The sequence below is a fragment of the Mus caroli genome, unplaced genomic scaffold, assembly GCF_978045245.1.
Source record: "Mus caroli unplaced genomic scaffold, Mus_caroli_1 scaffold_11, whole genome shotgun sequence".
NCBI lineage: Eukaryota > Metazoa > Chordata > Mammalia > Rodentia > Muridae > Mus > Mus caroli.
In genome coordinates this window covers 93,375,109-93,385,134 of record NW_028227266.1, presented here as the reverse complement: position 1 = coordinate 93,385,134, position 10,026 = coordinate 93,375,109, and the positions used below count along the sequence as shown (strand labels likewise).

Sequence of the window (10,026 nt, the reverse complement as noted above, 5' to 3'; positions counted from 1 at the left end):
GTGAGAAGGTCTAGCCCACTGCAGGCAGTGCCACCCCTGGGGTGGTGTCCCTGGGGTGTATAAGAAAGTAGGCTAAGAAAGCCATGGAAACAAGCCAGTAAGCAGTATTCAGGCATGGTTTCTGCTTCAGTTCCTGCCTCCAGGTTCCAAGCGCTGTGATGTAAGCACTATGTGTAATGTAAGATGAATCTGTTTCTCTACAAGGTGTTTTTGGTCATTGATGGACTGTGACTTGTAAGCGAAAATAAACTCATTCCTTTCCAAATGGTTATTGTTTCACTGTAGGAATAGAAATCAAACTAGGACCGAAGGTGGTACCTGAGAGTGAGCGTTACTATAATGGACTCGATCATGCTATTTTGGGTAGAATTGTAAAGCATTTGGAACTTTGGGCTGTGTATGTTGGCAATGGTAGAGGTAAGAAAAGTGGGGCTGCCCAAGCTCTTTGGAGCACAGAAAAGAGTCCCAGACACCAGTCACTGAGCTACAAGGTTTGGGGCTACAGTGCTAGATTTTGGTTTGGCTTAAATGTGACTTTTTTTTTATGCCCCATTTTCCCCCTTTCAGAGTAAGACAATGTTTAACACAGTTTTTGTTGTTTGTCTTTATTTTACATGTATCTGTGTTAAGAATCTTTGGCTATTTTAGAGCTTTTGAACTTGTAAAGTATTCAAAGTTTTTAAAGATTGGTATTTTAAAGTTATATTATAGTTTATATTGTGATGTTAACATGAGATCTTGGATAAACAGGAAAGGTTATAATTTAATAGTAGTATGTTTGTGTGTCATGTTGACAAGGGGTCAATAATTCTGGTTAGTTTCTGTCAATTTGACAAAAGCTAGAGTCACCTGGGAAGAGGGTACCTCCATTAAAATGGCCTGTGAGGATGTCTGAGAGCTCATTTTCTTGATTGATGAATGACGTGGGAGGGCCCATCACACTGTGGATGGTGCCAGCCCTGGGTAAACTGGGTAAAGCAAACAGAACAAACCACAGAAAGTACACCAGTAAGCAGCTTCCCTCTATGGTTGCTGCTTCAGTTCCTGCCTCCAGGTTCTTGTTTGAATTCTTACACTGGCTTCCTTCGGTGATGACTTTGATATGAAAGTGTAAAGTAAATTAAGTCCTGTTCTCTCCATTCTGCTTTTGGTCATGGTATTTATCACAAGGGAAAGCAAACTAGAACAATACATATGGTTCCTGAATTACCCCATAGCAAACAAAATGCAAACTGCATCCTGGTGACTTGTAACTCTTGGGAAACCTCCATATGGTAGACTGTGAGCTCCTTTTTGGGTGACACTTATTCTTTGTGATGTGTTCCAGGCACATGGGCACCATAAAACATTGAATTGAGTTCATTTAAACCAAATATCAAAACAACAGCAGAGAAGAAAGATCATACTTATGCAAATTTTCAGCTGTAAAACTTTTACTTCAATGTTAAGCTTAGAATTTTGGGAGGAATGCATTGAACAAAATGTCTTTGAAAGAAAACCTTTTTTTTTTTAAAGAGGATGGAGTAATTTATTAAACAAAATTATTAAGAATAAGATACTGAAGTCATTGAGGCTTTCATCTGTGAAGGTTTTGTACATTCCATTAAGGGACAGGGAGAGTGAGGTCAGGAAGGGATGTTGACAGCCAAGAGGACCAGACAGTATGCAGTATGGGGCAACAGGATTATAGTTCAAATGTCATAAACCATGAACCAGTGTGATGTCATCTATGCTGGGACAAGAAAGCAGGGAGCAAGCGGACAGGTGTAGCTGGGTATTAAGCTAGGCAAGGCAGAGAGGTTAGGCAAAAAAGGAAGGAGACTAGACAACAAGCCATCCAGAAACAGCCCTGTGGAAAGCTGAAGCTTTGGTTTCTGGTTTGATTTGTATTAATTCAAGTCCCTTAGGCCTGGAAAAAGGCTCTCCAAAGCCTTCTTCCCATTCCTCTTCTCTTACACTGGGCAATGTCTTACATTGACATGGAGTGCTTGATTCCTAACCACGTCCTGGGCCTCCATGAAACTGTGGCTGGCAGGGCATACATTGTTTTGCTTTCTTACTGATGGCCTAAAAGAAAAGCCAGTAATGCCAAGAGAAACAATCTTAATCCACTCCAAACCAGGGTGTTTATAGAATACACATTACACATAATGCTCACATTTATGTTTGTGATTGTGTTTAGAATTTTGTTATGTTGAATTACCAGATGGAAAATCGTGCTTGCTTCCTAAGTGAGCCTACAGTCTGCCCTTTGCTGCTACTCTTCATTATGTATCTAGGTTGCTCACTAGTAGCAACCCTTGTATGCATTACAGACTGAGGCATTCACAGAGTTGGGGAGTAAACCTGGAAGGCAGCACTCTGAGAGTTCTCTCTTGGGGAGCTTATTTCATTAAAATTTCCTTCTTATCTGAAAAACAACTTTGGAAACCAGAGCACCCTATTCTGTCAGAGGAGAACCTCTCTCATTTCTGCCTCTGAAGTCTATCTCATCTGCACAGATATACTGCAGAAAAACAGAGCCTTTCAGGTCTTTCCCAGAAACCCTCTGTTCAAAACCTACAAAGTCCCATTTGAACAAAACATTTGGCTTTGTGGTTACATCTTTATGGCCCACGGTGAAAGAAAACTTTTTTTTTTTTTAAACTAGGTTGAGCTAACGATGTTTTAAGGGTTATGAAGTACTACTTTCTAATTGTAGACTGGCTTTCCACACTGTGTTCAGGACCGAAGCATACACAGCAAAGCACACCGTATGAAAGATGAAAGGCACAGTACCCCATAGCTCTTAGTCTGTGAGTGCCTCCAGAGAATAGTGTTTTATTTATAGCTTTACTGTAGGTAAAGGGTAAATAATGTCAAATGGCTGCTGATTATCCCTTAAGGATTAGAATATATTGCCAGGTGCTGAAAAACAAACACCTGTTATTTTAATTAAGTATAATATAAATAAATTTATATTTATCTCAGTCTCCGAATAGAAATTGTATCTTGTTTGTTTTAAATAAGGAAAAAAGGCACATTGTCAACAATCCATTCTTTACAAGTTGATCTCCTAGATGCTGAGAAGAATGAGGGTTACTGGAGGCCGAGATGCAGGAGAGAGGTGGGAGGTGGAGTGGGACTGAGCCGCTGCTGGGAAGGCAGTCAGGAAGTCCTCATGTTTGGAGCACACTAGTGTGGCCCTGGATGACAGCCATGCATTCTAAAAGGCTAAAAGCAGGGCTTCTGAGGAGTTTTACTATGAAAAAATAATAAAAGTTTGAGAAGACGGACATGTTCAACCTGTTTGAATATTACACAGTGTATACAGGTGTTGGAATTACCCCCATTAACATGGTCATTTTTTAATGAACCATTTTATTTTATTTTTTTATTTTTTTTTAATTTTTAATATTTTTATTACATATTTTCCTCAATTACATTTCCAATGCTATCCCAAAAGTCCCCCATAGCGCCCCCCACTTCCCTACCCACACATTCCCATTCTTTTGGCCCTGGCATTCCCCTATATTGGGGCATATAAAGTTTGCAAGTCCAATGGGCCTCTCTTTCCATTGATGGCCGACTAGGTCATCTTTCGATACATATGCAGCTAGAGACAAGAGCTCCGGGGTTCTGGTTAGTACATCATGTTGTTCCAACAATAGGGTTGCAGATCCCTTTAGCTCCTTGGGTACTTTCTCTAGCTTCTCCATTGGGAGACCTGTGATACATCCAATAGCTGACTGTGAACATCCACTCCTGTGTTTGCTAGGCCCCGGCATCTTCTCACAAGAGACAGCTATATTTGGGTCCTTTCAGCAAAATCTTGCTAGTGTATGCGATGGTGTCAGCGTTTAGAAGCTGATTATGGGATGGATCCCTGGATACGGCAGTCTCTAAATGGTCCATCCTTTCATCACAGCTACGAACTTTGTCTCTGTAACTCCTTCCCTGGGTGTTTTGTTCCCAATTCTAAGAAGGTGCACAGTGTCCACACTTTGGTCTTCATTCTTCTTGAGTTTCATGCGTTTAGCAAATTGTATCTTATATCTTGGGTATCCTAAGTTTTGGGCTAATATCCACTTATCAGTGAATACATATTGTGTGAGTTCTTTTGTGATTGTGTTACTTCACTCAAGATGATGCCCTCCAGGTCCATCCATTTGGCTAGGAATTTCATAAATTCATTCTTTTTAATAGCTGAGTAGTACTCCATTGTGTAAATGTACCATAATTTCTGTATCCATTCCTCTGTTGAGGGACATCTGGGTTCTTTCCAGCTTCTGGCTATTATAAATAGGGCTGCTATGAACATAGTGGAGCATGTGTCCTTTTTACCGGTTGGGACATCTTCTGGATATATGCCCAGGAGAGGTATTGCTGGATCCTCCGGTAGTACTATGTCCAATTATCTGAGGAACCGCCAGACTGATTTCCAGAGTGGTTGTACAAGCTTGCAATCCCACCAACAATGGAGGAGTGTTCCTCTTTCTCCACATCCTCGCCAGCATCTGCTGTCACCTGAATTTTTGATCTTAGCTATTCTGACTGGTGTGAGGTGGAATCTCAGGGTTGTTTTGATTTGCATTTCCCTGATGATTAAGGATGTTGAACATTTTTTCAGGTGCTTCTCTGCCATTCGGTATTCCTCAGGTGAGAATTCTTTGTTCAGTTCTGAGCCCCATTTTTTAATGGGGTTATTTGACTTTCTGGAGTCCACCTTCTTGAGTTCTTTATATATATTGGATATTAGTCCCTTATCTGATTTAGGATAGGTGAAGATCCTTTCCCAATCTGTTGGTGGTTTTTTTGTCTTATTGATGGTGTCTTTAGCCTTGCAGAAGCTTTGTAGTTTCATGAGGTCCCACTTGTCAATTCTCGATCTTACAGCACAAGCCATTACTGTTCTATTCAGGAATTTTCCCCCTGTGCCCATATCTTCAAGGCTTTTCCCCACTTTCTCCTCTATAAGTTTCAGTGTCTCTGGTTTTATGTGAAGTTCCTTGATCCACTTAGACTTGACCTTAGTACAAGGAGATAGGAATGGATCGATTCGCATTCTTCTACATGTTAACAACCAGTTGTGCCAGCACCATTTGTTGAAAATGCTGTCTTTGTTCCACTGGATGTTTTTAGCTCCTTTGTCGAAGATCAAGTGACCGTAGGTGTGTGGGTTCATTTCTGGGTCTTCAATTCTATTCCATTGGTCTATTTGTCTGTCACTATACCAGTACCATGCAGTTTTTATCACAATTGCTCTGTAGTAGAGCTTTATGTCCGGCATGGTGATTCCACCAGAGGTTCTTTTATCCTTGAGAAGAGTTTTTGCTATCCTAGGTTTTTTGTTATTCCAGATGAATTTGCAGATTGCACTTTCTAATTCGTTGAAGAATTGAGTTGGAATTTTGATGGGGATTGCGCAAGATAGCCATTTTTACAATGTTGATCCTGCCAATCCATGAGCATGGGAGATCTTTCCATCTTCTGAGATCTTCTATAATTTCTTTCTTCAGAGACTTGAAGTTTTTATTATACAGATCTTTCACTTCCTTAGTTAGAGTCACGCCAAGATATTTAATATTATTTGTGACTATTGAGAAGGGTGTTGTTTCCCTAATTTCTTTCTCAGCCTGTTTATTCTTTGTGTAGAGAAAGGCCATTGATTTGTTTGAGTTAATTTTATATCCAGCTACTTCACCGAAGCTGTTTATCAGGCTTAGGAGTTCTCTGGTGGAATTTTTAGGGTCACTTATATATACTATCATATCATCTGCAAAAAGTGATATTTTGACTTCATCTTTTCCAATTTGTATCCCCTTGATCTCCTTTTCTTGTCGAATTGCTCTGGCTAGGACTTCAAGTACAATGTTGAATAGGTATGGAGAAAGTGGACAGCCTTGTCTAGTCCCTGATTTTAGAGGGATTGCTTCAAGCTTCTCACCATTTACTTTGATGTTGGCTACTGGTTTGCTGTAGATTGCTTTTATCATGTTTAGGTATGGGCCTTGAATTCCTGATCTTTCCAAGACTTTTATCATGAATGGGTATTGGATCTTGTCAAATGCTTTTTCCGCATCTAACGAGATGACCATGTGGTTTTTGTCTTTGAGTTTGTTTATATACTGTATTACGTTGATGGATTTCCGTATATTGAACCATCCCTGCATCCCTGGGATGAAACCTACTTGGTCAGGATGGATGATTGTTTTGATGTGTTCTTGGATTCGGTTAGCAAGAACTTTATTGAGGATTTTTGCATCAATATTCATAAGGGATATTGGTCTGAAGTTTTCTATCTTTGTTGGGTCTTTTTGTGGTTTAGGTATCAGAGTAATTGTGGCTTCATAGAATGAGTTGGGTAGAGTACCTTCTGTTTCTATTTTGTGGAATAGTTTGTGAAGAACTGGGATTAGATCTTCTTTGAAGGTCTGATAGAACTCTGCACTAAACCCATCTGGTCCTGGGCTTTTTTTAGTTGGGAGACTATTAATGACTGCTTCTATTTCTTTGGGGGATATATGGCTGTTTAGATCATTAACCTGATCTTGATTCAACTTTGGTACCTGGTATCTGTCTAGGAACTTCTCCATTTCATCCAGGTTCTCCAGTTTTGTTGAGTATAGCCTTTGGTAGAAGGATCTGATGGTGTTTTGGATGTCTTCAGGATCTGTTGTTATATCTCCTTTTTCATTTCTGATTTTGTTAATTAGGATGCTTTCCCTGTGCCCTCTAGTGAGTCTGGCTAAGGGTTTATCTATCGTGTTGATTTTCTCAAAGAACCAGCTCCTTGATTGGGTGATTCTTTGAATAGTTCTTCTTGTTTCCACTTGGTTGATTTCGCCCCTGAGTTTGATTATTTCCTGCCGTCTACTCCTCTTGGGTGAATTTGCTTCCTTTTGTTCTAGTGCTTTTAGGTATGTTGTCAAGCTGCTAATGTGTGCTCTCTCTAGTTTCCTTTTGGAGGCACTCAGAGCTATGAGTTTTCCTCTTAGAAATGCTTTCATTGCGTCCCATAAGTTTGGGTATGTTGTGGCTTCATTTTCATTGAACTCTAAAAAGTCCTTAATTTCTTTCTTTATTCCTTCCTTGACCAAGGTATCATTGAGAAGAGTGTTGTTCAGTTTCCACGTGAAGGTTGGCTTTCTATTATTTATTTTGTTATTGAATATCAGCCTTAGTCCATGGTGATCTGATAGGATGCATGGGACAATTTCAATATTTTTGTATCTGTTGAGGCCTGTTTTGTGACCAATTATGTGGTCAATTTTGGAGAAGGTACCATGAGGTGCTGAGAAGAAGGTATATCCTTTTGTTTTAGGATAGAATGTTCTGTAGATATCTGCCAGATCCATTTGATTCATAATTTCTCTTAGTTTCTCTGTGTCCCTGTTTAGTTTCTGTTTCCATGATCTGTCCATTGGTGAAAGTGGTGTGTTGAAGTCTCCCACTATTATTGTATGAGGTGCAATGTGTGCTTTGAGATTTACTAAAGTTTCTTTAATGAATGTGGCTGCCTTTGTATTTGGAGCATAGATATTCAGGATTGATAGTTCCTCTTGGAGGATTTTACCTTTGATGAGTATGAAGTGTCCCTCCCTGTCTTTTTTAATGACTTTGGGTTGGAAGTCAATCTTATCAGATATTAGAATGGCTACTCCAGCTTGTTTCTTCATACCATTTGCTTGGAAAATTGTTTTCCAGCCTTTCATTCTGAGGTAGTGTCTATCCATTTCTCTGAGATGAGTTTCCTGTAAGCAGCAAAATGTTGGGTCTTGTTTGTGTAGCCAGTTTGTTAGTCTATGTCTTTTTATCGGGGAGTTGAGTCCATTGATATTAAGAGATATTAAGGAAAAGTAATTGTTGTTTCCTGTTATTTTTGTTGTTAAAGTTGGCATTCTGTTCTTGTGGCTGTCTTCTTTTAGGTTTGTTGAGGGGTTACCTTCTTGTTGTTTCTAGGGCGTGGTTCCTGTCCTTGTATTGGTTTTTTTCTGTTATTATCCTTTGAAGGGCTGGATTCGTGGAGAGATAATGTGTGAATTTGGTTTTGTCGTGGAATACTTTGGTTTCTCCATCTATGTTAATTGAGAGTTTGGCTGGGTATAGTAGCCTGGGCTGGAATTTGTGTTCTTTTAGTGTCTGTATAACATCCGTCCAGGATCTTCTGGCTTTCATAGTCTCTGGTGAAAAATCTGGTGTAATTCTGATAGGCTTGCCTTTATATGTTACTTGGCCTTTTTCTCTTACTGCTTTTAGTATTCTATCTTTATTTAGAGCATTTGTTGTTCTGATTATTATGTGTCGGGAGGTATTTCTTTTCTGGTCCAGTCTATTTGGAGTTCTGTAGGCTTCTTGTATGTTCATGGGCATCTCTTTCTTTAGATTTGGGAAGTTTTCTTCTATAATTTTGTTGAAGATGTTTGCTGGTCCTTTGAGTTGAAAATCTTCATTCTCATCCACTCCTATTATCCGTAGGTTTGGTCTTCTCATTGTGTCCTGTATTTCTTGGATGTTTTGAGTTAGGATCTTTTTGCATTTTACATTTTCCTTGATTGTTGTGCCGATGTTCTCTATGGAATCTTCTGCACCTGAAATTCTCTCTTCCATCTCTTTTATTCTGTTGCTGATGCTGGTATCTATGGTTCCAGATTTCTTTCCTAGGGTTTCTATCTCCAGTGTTGCCTCATTTTGGGTTTTCTTTATTGTGTCTACTTCCCTTTTTAGGTCTAGTATGGTTTTGTTCATTTCCATCATCTGTTTGGATGTGTTTTCCTGTTTTTCATTAAGGACTTCTACCTGTTTGATTAGGTTATCCTGTTTTTCTTTAAGGATTTGTAACTCTTTAGCAGTGTTCTCCTGCAATTCTTTAAGGGATTTTTGTGCTTCCTCTTTAGTGTCTTCTACCTGTTTACCAGTGTTCCTTTGTATTTCTTTAAGTGTGTTATTAAAGTCCTTCTTAAAGTCCTCTACCATCATCAGGAGATATGCTTTTAGATCCATGTCTAGCTTTTCCGGTGTATTGGGGTGCCCTGGACTGGGCGAAGTGGGGGTGCTGGGTTCTGATGATGGTGAGTGGTCTTGGTTTCTGTTAGTATGATTATTACGTTTACCTTTCGCCATCTGGTAATCTCTGGGGTTAGTTGTTGTCGTTGTCACTGTTTAAAGATTGGAGCAGAAGCTGTGTTCCACTCACCATCAGTCTCAAAATCCTGTGGCGGGGGTCGTGGGTAGCTGGAGGTACCCCGGTGCTGGTCCAGCCGGAAGAGGCCTGTGGTCCTACTCAGGCCGGTTTTCTGCTTCCCTAACTAATGCAGTCTCAGGTCCCGCGCGCAATTGGATTGGAGCAGAAGCTGTGTTCCACTCACCAGAAGTCTTAAGATCCTGTGGCGGGTGTTGTGGGTAGCTGGCGAGTGTCAGCCGACACTGCGCCCTAGCTACCCTGGTGCTTTTCTGACCGGAAGAGGCTTGTGGCCCTATGTAGGCCGGATTTCTGCCTCCCCAACCAAAGCAGTCTCAGGTCCCTCGTGATTGGACTGGAGCAGAAGCTGTGTTCCACTCACCAGCAGTCTCAAAATCCTGTGGCGGGGTTCGTGGGTAGCTGGCGGGTGTCAGCCGACCCTGTGCTCTAGCTACCCTGGTGGTGATCCGACCGGATGAGGCCTGTGGCCCTACTCTGGCCGGTTTCTGCTTCCCTAAGTAATGCAGTCTCAGGTCCTGCGCGCAATTGGATTGGAGCAGAAGCTGTGTTCCACTCACCAGAAGTCTTAAGATCCTGTGGACGGTGTTGTGGGTAGCTGGTGAGTGTCAGCCGACCCTGTGCCCTAGCTACCCCGGTGCTTTTCTGACCGGAAGAGGCTTGTCAATGAACCATTTTAAAGTGGGCTAAAATATATCTTTTACAAACAAATTAATCAAACGTAGGAGGTGTAAGACTCATGATAATGAGAACAGGACTGAGAAAGAAGGGCAGAAAAGAGGTTTGTTTATAGAAGTTTACATGTACAAAAAATCCTCGAAACAATACTCTTCAATTCTGTTTATTGT

The 10,026-nt window shown here is 40.6% G+C and overlaps 1 long non-coding RNA gene across 1 annotated transcript in view; it reads right to left on the bottom strand.

The window, feature by feature from the left end:
- The window catches only part of LOC147002119 (uncharacterized), a 31,910-nt gene that overhangs the window by 3,577 nt on the left and 18,307 nt on the right, over positions 1–10,026 (bottom strand). The gene's annotated exons all lie outside the window — the stretch shown is intronic.